Raw genomic sequence first — 13310 nt, 5'->3', positions numbered from 1 at the left:
CACATGCACACGCACACGCACACGCACACCACACACACACCACACACACACCCACACACACACACCCACACACACACCACCCACACACACACACCCACACACACCCCCACACACACAAACACACACACCACAACACACATCCACAAACACCCCTCCACACACACACAACCACACACAAACCCACACACCCACACACCCACACACACACACACACACACACACACACACACACACACACACACACACACACACACACACACACACACACACACACACACATCGCAAAGGCAGGGGCCAGGGAAAGCGGGGTAGCGCTGTCTGAAATTCACACCCGCAATGAACAGGAAGATAAAAGACGGCTGCACAGTGTACGGTACGTCCTTTTGAGAGCGCGGGGGGGAGGGGGGGGGGTTGGGAAAGAAGGGGAGAGAGGGGGAGAGAAGGGGAAAGAAGGGGAGAGAAGGGGAGAGAAGGGGGGAAGAAGGGGGGGAGAAGGAGTGGAGACCCTTTTAAGAAGCCAGACAACTTATAATAAAGTTTAGCGGGCATTTAACATTACCGGTCAGTTTTCCTTAGTCCTGAAAACTCCAATGAGCCAATTAAAATGCCTGGTCAGTGAAGGAGATTGCCTATGGCTGCCCTCGACAGCCTGTAACTACATAGCGACCCCACTCCACTGCACTACGAATTCAAAAGAACCATGCCGACCTATTTTTACTCGCGGAAATTTTTTGGACTGACACTGCTCTTCCTGCAGTTGGACTGACACTTCTCTTCCTGCAGTTGGACTGACACTGCTCTTCCTGCAGTTGGACTGACACTGCTCTTCAAGTCCGAGGCCCTCGACATCCCTGGGCTCCTTGAGCATCATTCATGTGTGAGTTTCTGCTCGGACTGTGAAAAGTCCCAACTCCGCAGTCTGCCTGCATCTCTGCACCCTCACTCTTAAGATACTAGGTCAGTGGAAGAAAATCAGATCCAGGATCTCCATCTGACCTTCCCTTCCTTACCCAGCCAAGGAGAAGTTAGGTTCAATTAACAGACACAAAATGCTGGAGTAACTCAGCGGGACGGGCAGCATCTCTGGAGAGATAGAATGGGTAATGTTTCCAGTCGAGGACTTCCTTCAGTAAGTTTGAAACGTCACCCATTCTTTCTCTGCAGAGATGCTGCCTGTCCCACTGAGTTACTCCAGCATTTTGTGTCTATCTTCTATGTAAACCGGCATCTGCAGTTCCTTCCTACACATGAGGTCAATTAATGCTGTTTTTGCCACGGCTAAGAGTGGATAACATGGATCCATCTGAAAACTTGTCTGATTTGTTCATCTCCAAATTCAGGAAAACATGTCACTTGTTAAAAGCTGAGATTAATGACGTAAGTCTAGCTGGCTCCAACGACTTGAACAGCGAAGAAGACTTATATCTTGTTTTCTTTGTTTGTTTCCCACAATACCAAAATCCAACCATTCCTACATAAAGTGAATGGGTATACAGCTTTTAAGCTTGCCCTACATTCCAAAGACAAGCTTGTTTGTAGATTCATTGCCCTCTGTAAATTGTCGTTAGTGTGTGGGATAGGACTAGTGTAGGGGTGGTCACTGGTCGAAGTTGGCTGAAGAGCCTGTTTGCAACTGTACACTGTAAATCAAGACAAAACCAAAAAGGAGTAGGGATTGAAAACAGGAATTTGGAAGTGATTCCTTACAGTTGTGCAGGTTTGAATGTATTTAAAAAAAAATAACCAATGTTAAGTTAAAAAATATCTTCTATAAAGTTTAGTGTATGAATTTCCCAGCCACACCAATGTTTTTGCATTAGAAGCTGCCATTATCCTAGAACAGTGATTCCCAAAGTTTTGATATGCGTGTACCTCTTCGTAAATTTTCGTAAACATTTTGTACCCCTCGTTACACATCGTACTTACGAAGTTTCCTCGCCATCTTCTTAGTTGGTCCTTTAGAGGTCAGGTGGCACCCCATAGAAACATAGAAACATAGAAAATAGGTGCAGGAGGAGGCCATTCGGCCCTTCAAGCCAGTACCGCCATTCATTGTGATCATGGCTGATCGTCCCCTATCAATAACCCCTGCCTGCCTTCTCCCCATATCCCTTGACTCCACTAGCCCCTAGAGCTCTATCTAACTCTCTCTTAAATCCATCCAGTGACTTGGCCTCCACTGCCCTCAGTGGCAGGGAATTCCATAAATTCACAACTCTTTGGGTGAAAACGTTTCTTCTCACCTCAGTCTTAAATGACCTCCCCTTTATTCTAAGACTGTGGCCCCTGGTTCTGGACTCGCCCAACATTGGGAATATTTTTCCTGCATCTAGCTTGTCCAGTCCTTTTATAATTTTATATGTTTCTATAAGAACCACCTTCATCCTTCTAAACTCAATGAATACAAGCCTAGTCTTTTCAATCTTTCCTCAAATGACAGTCCCGCCATCCCAGGGATCAATCTCATGACCAACTACCCCCTTCTCAATTTCATTACATTCATATGGTCCAGATATATCGACGTTTTCTCGTTGGCCGCGGCAACTTCTATCTTCCTTATTGCTCTCTTTTGTGTGTTTTATACACCCAGTTTTTAACCAATGATCCATAATTGAGAATTTAAGGGCTAGAACGGCTTTTACCCATGAAGTGCAAACCATTCGGGCAAGTGAGGCTGAACGGAAATTTACGAGTTATCGCTCGGGAGTCTGCAAACTACCCAAATGCAGCAGCTATCACAACTTGAATAGGAGAATTCATACGAAATATATAATTTATTTGCAAATATGTATGTATAAAATAATTTGTAACCACAGTATTTTTTTTCTAATAATGAATCTATTTCAGAAGTACATAACTGAAAATTGCCGCTTACCCCCCTGAAGACCTTTCGTGTACAACTGGGCGTACCCCACTTTGGGAAACACTGTCCTAGAACATTGAACAGTAGAGAACGGGGACAGACCCTTCATGCTGAACACGATGCCAAGGTAATCCAATCTCTTCAGCCTGCATGTGATCCATATTACTTCATCCCCTCCATATCCATGTGCTCACCTAAAAGCCTCTTAAAGGCCACTATCGTCCCTGCCTTCAACACTACTCCTGACAATGTCAGATGTGCTGTAGCCCAGTTGTGATACAGATGTTGGCAACTGAGCATAGTCCTGCAGGCTGCTCCAGTCCAGCACGGAAGGAATTCAAAGCCACATTGCAGATGTAAACCCTTGACAGTAGTCATTGAATGCCAAAGCACACCAGCCCAATAAATGTGGTCTCACTTGGATTAACATTTACAAACAGCTGCAAAGTCATATAACACAATGTTAATGGTATCTACTTGAGATTCCAAATGGCGTGATATCCATGACAGGACAAGGCAAAATGCCAGGCACTTGATATAATGTCGTCATTCACTTCACCACTGCCATGGTATCTATTCATTTTAATGTTAATTATACACATGTTTTCTTTTATTGACTCTATCCACTTGATTGAGATAATCTAAACATATCCCATCATGGTTAGTCAGGAGATGAGGGTTTGTTTCTATCAGTCGTAACTGGGATTTATAATAAACGTGTAGAAAATGAACCGCAGATGCTGGTTTACGTCGAAGATAGACACCATTATTTTAGTAACAAGTTAGCTACGTGTTAACAAACACACAGGCGTTTAACCAAAAAACCCAATCCCAATGCCGCGTGAGAATCTAAGCATTGTCACCACTTACTGGATCAATCTCATCCGCTGGGTGATGAGCTAAGGTTTAAATCCCACAGGCATCATTTCTGGAGCAATGAGGCAGATTCAAGTCCCCAGTATTTCTCACTAACCTTGCCAGAATATTGAATGGCAGGAAATTTTGAAGCAGCTGAATTTTGTGATGAAGATCGTTGACCAGAAATGTGATCTAATTTCTCTCCCCCAGGCACTGACCGACTTGTTGAGTCTCTCCAGTTATTTACTTTTTTTGTTTCCACCATCTGCAGAATTTCGCTTTCGTATACTGTTGTGGAATGTTCTAAATAACAAATAACATTCTTTGTAATAAGGGGCATGCAATGTTATTCTGTAGAAGTGTCTACTTTGCTTTACTTAATTTCATTACTCATTCTTCTTTCACTCCACCCTTCCTGGTCTTCTGCTTATCATATTCCTCCACACAAGAACTGATTGTCATCATCATCTTTTTCCTCTCCCAGTTCAAAATGTCTTCCAAATATAAGGCAAGTTAATGAATTCTTTATTTCCAAACTAGGACAAAAAAAAAATCATATTTCTATCCCCATTGATGTGGCAAAAAATATCCAAGGCACTACACAGGAATGTTAGTAGTTAATGGTGCAAAGGTCCTGGAAAGTCAGGAGGTGAGTCTTTTACTACTGGATGCTGAGCCTCTGGTGAATGTCTTGTCATGGTGACTCACCAAAATATTGATAGTGGGGGAATCAGCCGTTGCATGTTAAGGATATGTTAAGGTCTGAAGAAGGGTTTCGGCCCGAAACGTCGCCTATTTCCTTCGCTCCATAGATGCTGCTGCACCCGCTGAGTTCCTACAGCAATTTTGTGTACCTTGCATGTTAAGGATAGATGGTTAGATTCTTTCTTGTTCGAGATGGCCATTGTCTGGAATTGTGTGGGAAGGAACTGCAGATACTGGTTTACACCGAAGATCGACACAAAATGCTGGAGTAACTCAGCAGGACAGGCAGCATCGCTGGATAGAAAGATTGGGTGACGTTTTGGGTCTTCCGTTTTTGGGGTACAAATATGACTTGCCATTTATGAGTCCATGCCTCAATGTTGTCTAGGTTTTGCTGTAAGCAAGTGTGGGCTGCTTCGTTTGCTGAGGAGTTGTAAAAGGAATTGACCTTACTTTTGACCTTAGGGGGACGGAAAGGTCATTTACGAAGCCGCTAAAAATGATTGGGCCAAGGATGATGTTTTGAGAGACTTCTGCAGTGATGTTTCGCAGCTGAGCTACTGACAGCAAACAACCACAATCATCTTCCTTGTGTGAACGGAGTGTTTTACCTTTGATGCTCCTTGACTTCAATGCTGGTGGAGTATGTTGACCCTATATTGGTGCAATGCTGCCTTCGTCTCAAGAGAAGTCACTACCTCTGGAATTCAGCTCTGTGTTCCATGATTGGTCTGAAACCGAGTGGTCCGGCAAACACTAAGATGGGCATCATCGAATAGTTTGGTTATGAGCGAGGAAGTGCCATTTGATGGCACTGTTGTTGTTGACTTCTATCACTATGCAGGTGATTGAGTGTTGATATATTGGCAGGTAACTAGTCAATGAGATTTGTCCTGCAGAATTGCAAACCTATGGAGTCTTGTGCCTGGAGATTAAATATTTACCTGTGACTTCAGTTTTGAACCAGAGTGGGTTCCTGCTGTGGGTGGGAAGAAAGCAATGGTGACTGATCACCACAGATCATAAATCATGGTTACATCTCTGACGTGTCTTTGGGTGTTAACACACTATCAGGAAATTGTTCTGGGGAACTGCTGGAGATAACATCCAATGAGATGGTTGGGTCAGAGGTGGTTTCCACTATAGACAAGGAGACTGAGAGACAACGTGCTCTATCTTAACTGGAGGTTAGATGCTCTTCACCAGAAAGAGGAAATTCCCAGAGTATTTCTAAGTGTTCATTAAATAATTTGTGATTATCTTGGTAGTGGATGTGGAAATGTAACAACGTATGTGTACAGGGGTTTCCCTAAGCCGCCATGGTACTTTTCGGAGTGATTTCTTCCGTCACCTTTTTAATCTTTGGTAGGCACCATTTTAGTCGATGTCAACTGTGTGAGCAAAAATGTGCATTCACGGAGTTTGAGGAAAATAAACAAGCATTCTAAAGGAAGAAACTCAAATGCCATACTTTTTAAACTAGTACAAAATAATCTTGTTGCCTTCAATTGGGCCACTTTGTTAGCCTGCCTGATAACAGACTTCTGAGATGAAATACTGTATTCACACAGAAGCTTTGTCATGTGAAAAGATTACAAGGCAGGCAACTCCCTTGGATAAAATGCAGCATCTCCACTGACTCTTGGGAAACCCAACCCGTTGCAATTCCCAGTGGAGAAGGTGCATTCGCCAAGGTCAAGTGACGGGGCACACAGAAGCCCAATGTACCCAGCGGAAGGAATAAACCACCATAAACAACCCACTTGTCCATCCCATCTGACACCTACTGTTTCATCTGTGGGAGACTCATTCTTAATTCCAATGGACTGCACAAGAAAATCCATGGAACCAAAGATTGTCCATTTCTTTGTCCCTAGTGTCCCTAGTTTCGTGTTCGTTTTCTAGGTCTGCAGAAAACTTGAGTCTTTAGTTTACAATAGAAGTCTTTAATGTTTCACTCAATGCTGGCAGCAAGACTAGTCACAATGGCTGCCCGCATACTATCTGCTGACAGGATAAACTATATACAAGACATCTCCCTTTGTCCTTTGCAGCGCCATCTGTTGCACGGGAGGATCAATGGGTCCTCCCACCCCACACAATCCACCAAACATCACACTCCCCCTTTCCAGTTTGAACGTCTCTACTCCTGAATGATTGGCCTTGGGGGAGTACCACGATTGCAATGTGTTGATCGACGAAGGACCACAGGCAGATCGGCGGGGAGTTCACCTGGCGGAACGTCGTCAGGCCTAGGGAGGGGCAAGTCAGGCACTCCAGTATCCTCATAATTCAGCACCGGGGTGTCCGACTGCTTGGTTTTGGTCAGGTTCTGCGCATTCTTCGCTGGAGGAACGCGGCTTCTTAATTGGTCATCATGCCGTTTGCATTGCCCGTCTTGTCCTTGGACGGTGTACATTTTGGTTCCAATGTGAGCCATGATCCTGCCAGCACACCATTTGCTTTCCTTGGCCGTATAATTGCGGTAATATACGTAGTCGCCAATGTCGAATTTGGACTTGGTCGACTTCGTTGGCTGAGTGCGCGCCATATAAAAGTTACGGGTCAGGTTCAAAACTGATAGGGGAGAGCGCACTTGATGTCCGAGCATCATCTCCGCTGGAGTTCGACCGGTAGTGCAGTTTGGAACGGTTCGATGTTGCTGTAAGAAATCGCGCAATGCCAATCGTTTCGATTTCTTTTTGATTCGTACAGCACGTTTCATGGCCTGCTTGAAAATGCCGACGAGCCTCTCTGCCTCACCATTTGAGGGCGCATGAAAAGGTGCTGATGTCAGATGCACGATTGAGTGATGTTTGCACCAGTCACCGAACATTTGCGAGGCAACTTGGGGTCCATTGTCACTTACGATTGTTAAGGGCAATCCCCAAATGGCAAACAAATTGTCGAACGCAGAAATGGTTGTTTCAGTGGTTGGATACTTATTAATTTGGAGGACATGTGGCCATTTCGAATCGGCGTCCATGACGACCAGCCACAGGAACGGTCCAGCAAAATCTATGTGGATTCGCTGCCATGGTTGGTCGGGGGTGGGACATGCAAAGGTCTCTTCTGGCGGATTCGGTGCTGTTTCGGCACATTGTGTGCAGTCCTTGCAGTGGTCGGCTATATCGGTCTCGATATTCGGTCATCACATATGCATGCGGGCGAGCGCCTTCGTTCGCACAATTCCAATGTGTGTCTTGTGCAACATCTTCAGAAGTAGCGATCGCAGTTCCGCCGGAATGATCACTCGACCATCGCGGAGCAGAATGCCATCCTTTGAGGAGATTTCCGTTTGCGCATTCTGGAATGAGCGGAATTCCTTGTCCAGCTTAGGACTGTTCAGCAACCCCTGAGTGACAAAATGTTGTACCTTCGACAAAATGGGGTCTGTGCTCGTATAGTTGGCGACCGTTTTTGCGGAGACGGGGAAATCGGCGATGATCCGCATGTTTAGCACGTTCACGTCCGTCTCAATTTCCATAATTGCCTCCTCTTTATCAAATGTCATGTCGGGTCCAATCGGTAGACGAGGCAGTGCATCGGAATTGGCATGCTCGGCAGACTGTCGATAAATGATGTGGTAATCATATCCCATCATGATCAGGGCCCAACGTTGTAGACGCTGCAGCGACATGACAGGCAAACTTTTCTCTGGACTGAAAATAGTCAGGAGCGGCTTGTGGTCGGTGATGAGCAGGAAATGTTGCCCAATCAAATATTAGTGGAACTTCCGGACACCAAACACGATCGCCAGTGCTTCTTTCTCCACTCGTCTAGTTTTTCCCGGCGGTCGTCAGTGTTTAGGATGCAAACGCGATTCATTCTTCATTGCCGTTCGGCGCCGTTTGTGAAATCACAGCTCCAAGACCAGACGGTGATGCATCGGCGGTCAGCGAGATCGGCTTCGATGGGTCATAGTGGACCAAACGCGTCTTCTGGTCGAGCATCTCCTTCAACCTGGTGAATGCATGGTCACACTCTTTGGACCAGTGCCATTCGACCTCCTGTTTTTCGCAGGTTGTTCAATGGTGCACACAAAGTCGGAAGTGCCGGTATGAACTTGCCACAGTTGTTAACCTTGCCCATGAAGCTTTCAAGCTGCTTCACATTTTCGGGCGTCGGCAATTTCACAATGGCGACCACTCTTTTTTTTTTATGGCTTCAGACCACTTGCCGAGATCACATGTCCGAGATACGTGACCTGTTGTCGGAAAAATGCGCACTTGTCCATGCGCAACTTCATGCTGTAGTTGTTCAGTGCCGTGAGGACCTGTTTTAGGTTCTGCAGGTGTTCTTCCTCTGTCCTCCGGTGACAATTATGTCATCCAGGTAGGCGGCTACGTACGGAATCCCGGCAACCAGATTGTCGACCAGTTTCTGGAAGATGGCCGGCGCTGGTGCTAGTCCAAATGGCAATCGGTTGTATCGGAACAGTCCCTTGTGTGTGTTGATCACGAGCAGGTTTTTTGTCTCGTCGTCCAGTTCCACTTGGAGATACATGTCAGACATGTCCAATTTCGAGAAGTGCTGTCCTCCTTGCAGCTTGACGAACAGCTCGTCCACTCTTGGTATGGGGTGTTGATCAATGTGTAATTGAGGGTTTACGGTCACTTTGTTGTCGCCACAGATGCGCACCTTGCCGCAAGGCTACTGAACGACAACTGTGGTGTGGCCCAGTCGGAATGGTCCACATGGGTGATAATTCCCATTTCTTCAAGACAAGTTCCTTGTCAACAGCGTCCATCCAACTGAACAGAACTGGTCTTGGTTTGAAGAACTTAGGGACGGCATCGCCTTTGAGTATGAGCCGTGCCTGTAGTGGCCATTTGGCCTGTTTTGCATGTCATTGTGGATAGCATGTTCCTTTAAATTTTAGACTGCCCGTTATAATGTGGGTGGGATTTATGACGTGTCTTTGGGCGTGTTTATGCAGCTTAACTGCTTGCGTGGTAGTTTAGTTGGTTAGATTCGTTTTGGAGTGAAGAGGGAGAAGGTTAATCCTTCGACCATGTCAAGCCACATGTCAAGCCACATGTCAAGCCACATGTCGAGCATGTCAAGCCACATGTCGAGCATGTCGAGCCACATGTCAAGATCATGTGAAGCATGGAGACACGAGGAGTTTTCTAGTATCTGAAGTAATGAGCTGGAGTTCGAAGAAGATTGCCGGAACAAGTCGGAAAAACCTTGGATGTATCTTACTGTTTTATATCTACAATAAAGAAAATATTCATTAAAAGACTGTGTGCTGAAGCTTTATGAAAGGAGAAGCTCTGAAGGTCTCTGAGGCAGCTTGCATGCGTACCGAAGATATTCCCCTTATCCCGTCTCACCCAATTAGTGGCTAGGGAGTTAATTTCCTGAAAGATTTGAAAAATCTGCCACTACAGTGCCTTCATCTTTGTGCAATGTTCGAGTCCAGGTGTGAAAACGGCCGGAAACTGGTCAAGAACCTTCTGCAGGTTGTTCTCGCACTTGCTGACCATGTTGCAATCCAGGGTAGATGACAATGCCATAGTTGATCCATCGTAGATCAAGGAGTTCATGTCAAGCTTGAAAGCAGGGATCCAGTCGATGGCGCACAGGGATGTACCTTCTTTACCAACGACGATCAGCGGCAACATCTGTGTCAGACCATTACAGGAAACGGCGACAGTGCATTTGCCTTTCGTGGGAATGGGCTGTCATCCGTAACCAAAAAGGCGGATGTTGGCCGGTTTCAGTTTCGGCGATCCGATCCTCTCCCAGATGTCCTGACCCACTAGCGACACTAGCTGATGAACTGTATGCACCTACTGAGGGAGCTTCGACGCTCGCTGGCCATTTTGTGCATATCTTTATTCAGCAGCTCGGCCATCTTAGCACACTGCAGCACATTCTTCAATGATGCGTCTGATTCCTTGAGAATCGCCTGCTGGATGAATGCGTGCCTGCAGCTCATGACCAGTCTATCCCGCAACGCATTGTCTTGGCACTTTTCGCAGCATTGAGCTTTAAAATCACATGCCTTTGCCTTGGTGCAAAGTTCGGCAAGAAATTCGATGATCGACTGCCCTTCCTGTTGCACCGTCTGGTAGAAATCAAAGCGAGTTGCGAGGAAATGTCGACTTTCTTCGAAATGCATCGAAATTATCCCTTCAGCATATGAAACTTCAGTTACTTCTCCTGTAAGTAAATTTTGAAGCAGTGCAAAAGTTTCTGGTGACATCGACGAACACAAGAGAGCCTTCTTTCTCTGGTCAGTCGTAATTGCCATACTTTCAAAATTAAATACGACGACCACCTTTCTCGCTCGGAATCGAAACGATCGAATTGCCGAGACGTTAGTTTGAGTTCCGTTTTATTTTTGAAACAAAAAATAGGCTCTTATCTGGGTCTTTGGACGCAATCCGAAGAAACCCACTCCTGACTCCACTTTTGTGTTCGTTTTCTTGGTCTTCACAAAACTTGAGGGTCTTTAGTTTACAACAGAAGTCTTTAATGTTTCACTCAATGCTGGCAGCAAGACTAGTCACAATGGCTGCCCGCATACTGTCTGCTGACAGGATAAACTATATACAAAACATCTCCCTTTGTCCTGTGCAGCGCCACCTGCTGCACGGGAGGAGCAACGGGTCCTCCCACCCCACACAGTCCACCAAACATCACACCTAGTGTCCCCAAAATTGTCCCTAGTGTGTGTAGGATAGTGTTAATGTGTGGGAATTGCTGGTCGATGCGGACTCCGTGGGCCGAAGGGGCTGTCTCCGAGCTGTATCTCTAAACTACTAAACTAAACTAAACTTCAAAAAACTCAATCAAATTCACGAGACCATTCACAATCCAATGTACAAAACCATGCTGATTATCCCTGATCCCTGAGAACACCAGAATGTTTTCTTTGACAGCAAATTAGTGTCTGTGACAATCCCACACATGGTAGCTTGCTTTGTCATGTGTAGTTTTTGAAGATGGCTTCCTTTATGTTCATTTTTCTGAGATATGTTCTGTCCTGACTTGTACCGGCCACTTTATTTTGCAATAAGGTAACATATGTTTCAAATAGACCAAAATAAACTTGCTGGGAACTCAATCAATTCTAGCATTTCTTTTCTTGTGTGTCTCTAGGCTTCAAAGAAAGTGTGGCTTGAGGTTAACCTTTGAGGTCACAGTTTCCTAAAAATGCAGCTTTCAACATTTTTTGGAACTCCCAAGAATTACAGGAGAAAGCTAAAGCTCTTTATACGGGTGCTCTGAATCATTAAGATAGACACAAAACATAGAAACATAGAAAGTAGGCCATTCGGCCCTTCGAGCCTGCACTGCCATTCAATATGATCATGGCTGATCATCCAACTCAGTATCCTGTACCTGCCTTCTCTCCGTACCCCCTGATCCCTTTAGCCACAAGGGCCACATCTAACTCCCTCTTAAATATAGCCAATGAACTGGCCTCAACTACCCTCGGTGGCAGAGAATTCCAGAGATTCACCACTCTCTGTGTGAAAAATATTTTTCTCATCTCAGTCCTAAAGGATTTCCCCCTTATCCTTAAACTGTGACCCTTGGAAAAAAAAAAGCTGGAGTAACTCAGCGGGGCAGGCAGCATCTCTGGAGAGAAGGAATAGGTGACGTTTCGGGTCGAGACACCTTCTTCAGACTCTGAATCTTTACCTTGTTCAGAAATTTCTACGTGAGGAGTGCCTGTTTCATGGGCACTAGGGGGCACTGTTATTCACAACTGCCCTAAGCTATAACATACGGCATCTTGTCCTGTCTTCCAATGGGCATTAGACGTTCTCCAATGAGCTGCAACAACAACCTCTCGCTCAATGTCAATAAAACCAAGAAAATAATTGCTGACTTCAGGAACAGGAAGTGGGGAGACCACGTGTCAGTTTCCATTGCTGAGTCGGCAGTGGAGAGTGTTAGCAGCTTCAAATTTGTGGAAGTTAACACCTCAGATGACATGTCCTTAGCCCAGTACATAGATGTAACCACAAAGAACGCACGTCAGCATCCCCAATCCCCAGGGAAATTTGGCATTTGATCGATTACTCTAATGAACTTCTCCATATGTGCTGCAGAAGGTATCCTGGCTTGTTGCATCATGGCCTGATGCGGTAATTCCTTACCACAAGAATGCAAGAGGCTGTAGAGAGTAGTGGACACAGCCTTATGCCTTTTGCACCCTCCCACCACCGAAAAAATCTACAAGAGGCACTGCCTCAAGAAGGCAGCATCTACCATCAAGGATCGCCCACATCCGGGCCATACCCTCTTCTTGCTGCTATCACTGGTCAGAATGTACAGAAGCCTGAAGTTGTTCAGGAACAACGCTAATCGTACGACAATATTTGGCAACACTAATCCTACCACAGCAACGGGAACCAAGTTCAAGTTCAAGTGAGTTTATTGTCATGTGTCCCTGTATAGGACAATGAAATTCTTGCTTTGCTTAAGCACACTGAAAAATAGTAAGGCATTTACTACAGTACAGATAAATGTGTCCATATACCATGATATAAATATATACACACATGAATAAATAAACTGCAAATAAAGTGCAAATAACAGAAAGTGGTTGTTAATAATCAGAGTTTTGTCCGAGCCAGGTTTAATAGCCTGATGGCTGAGGGGAAGTAGCTATTCCTGAACCTGGTTGTTGCAGTCTTCAGGCTCCTGTACCTTCTACCTGAAGGTAGCAGGGAGATGAGTGTGTGGCCAGGATGGTGTGGGTCTTTGATGATACTGCTAGCCTTTTTGAGGCAGCGACTGCGATAAATCCCCTCGATGGAAGGAAGGTCAGAGCCGATGATGGACTGGGCAGTGTTTACTACTTTTTGTAGTCTTTTCCTCTCCAGGGCGCTCAAATTGCGGAACCAAGCCACGATGCAAC

At 45.5% G+C, this 13310-nt stretch overlaps 1 pseudogene; it reads right to left on the bottom strand.

Annotated features, from left to right (window-relative positions):
* Positions 1 to 8585: 8585 nt before the first annotated feature.
* Positions 8586 to 9984, bottom strand: LOC116978111 (annotated as a pseudogene).
* Positions 9985 to 13310: the final 3326 nt, after the last annotated feature.

The sequence above is a fragment of the Amblyraja radiata genome, chromosome 10, assembly GCF_010909765.2.
Source record: "Amblyraja radiata isolate CabotCenter1 chromosome 10, sAmbRad1.1.pri, whole genome shotgun sequence".
NCBI lineage: Eukaryota > Metazoa > Chordata > Chondrichthyes > Rajiformes > Rajidae > Amblyraja > Amblyraja radiata.
This window is presented reverse-complemented; position numbering and strand designations above follow the sequence as displayed.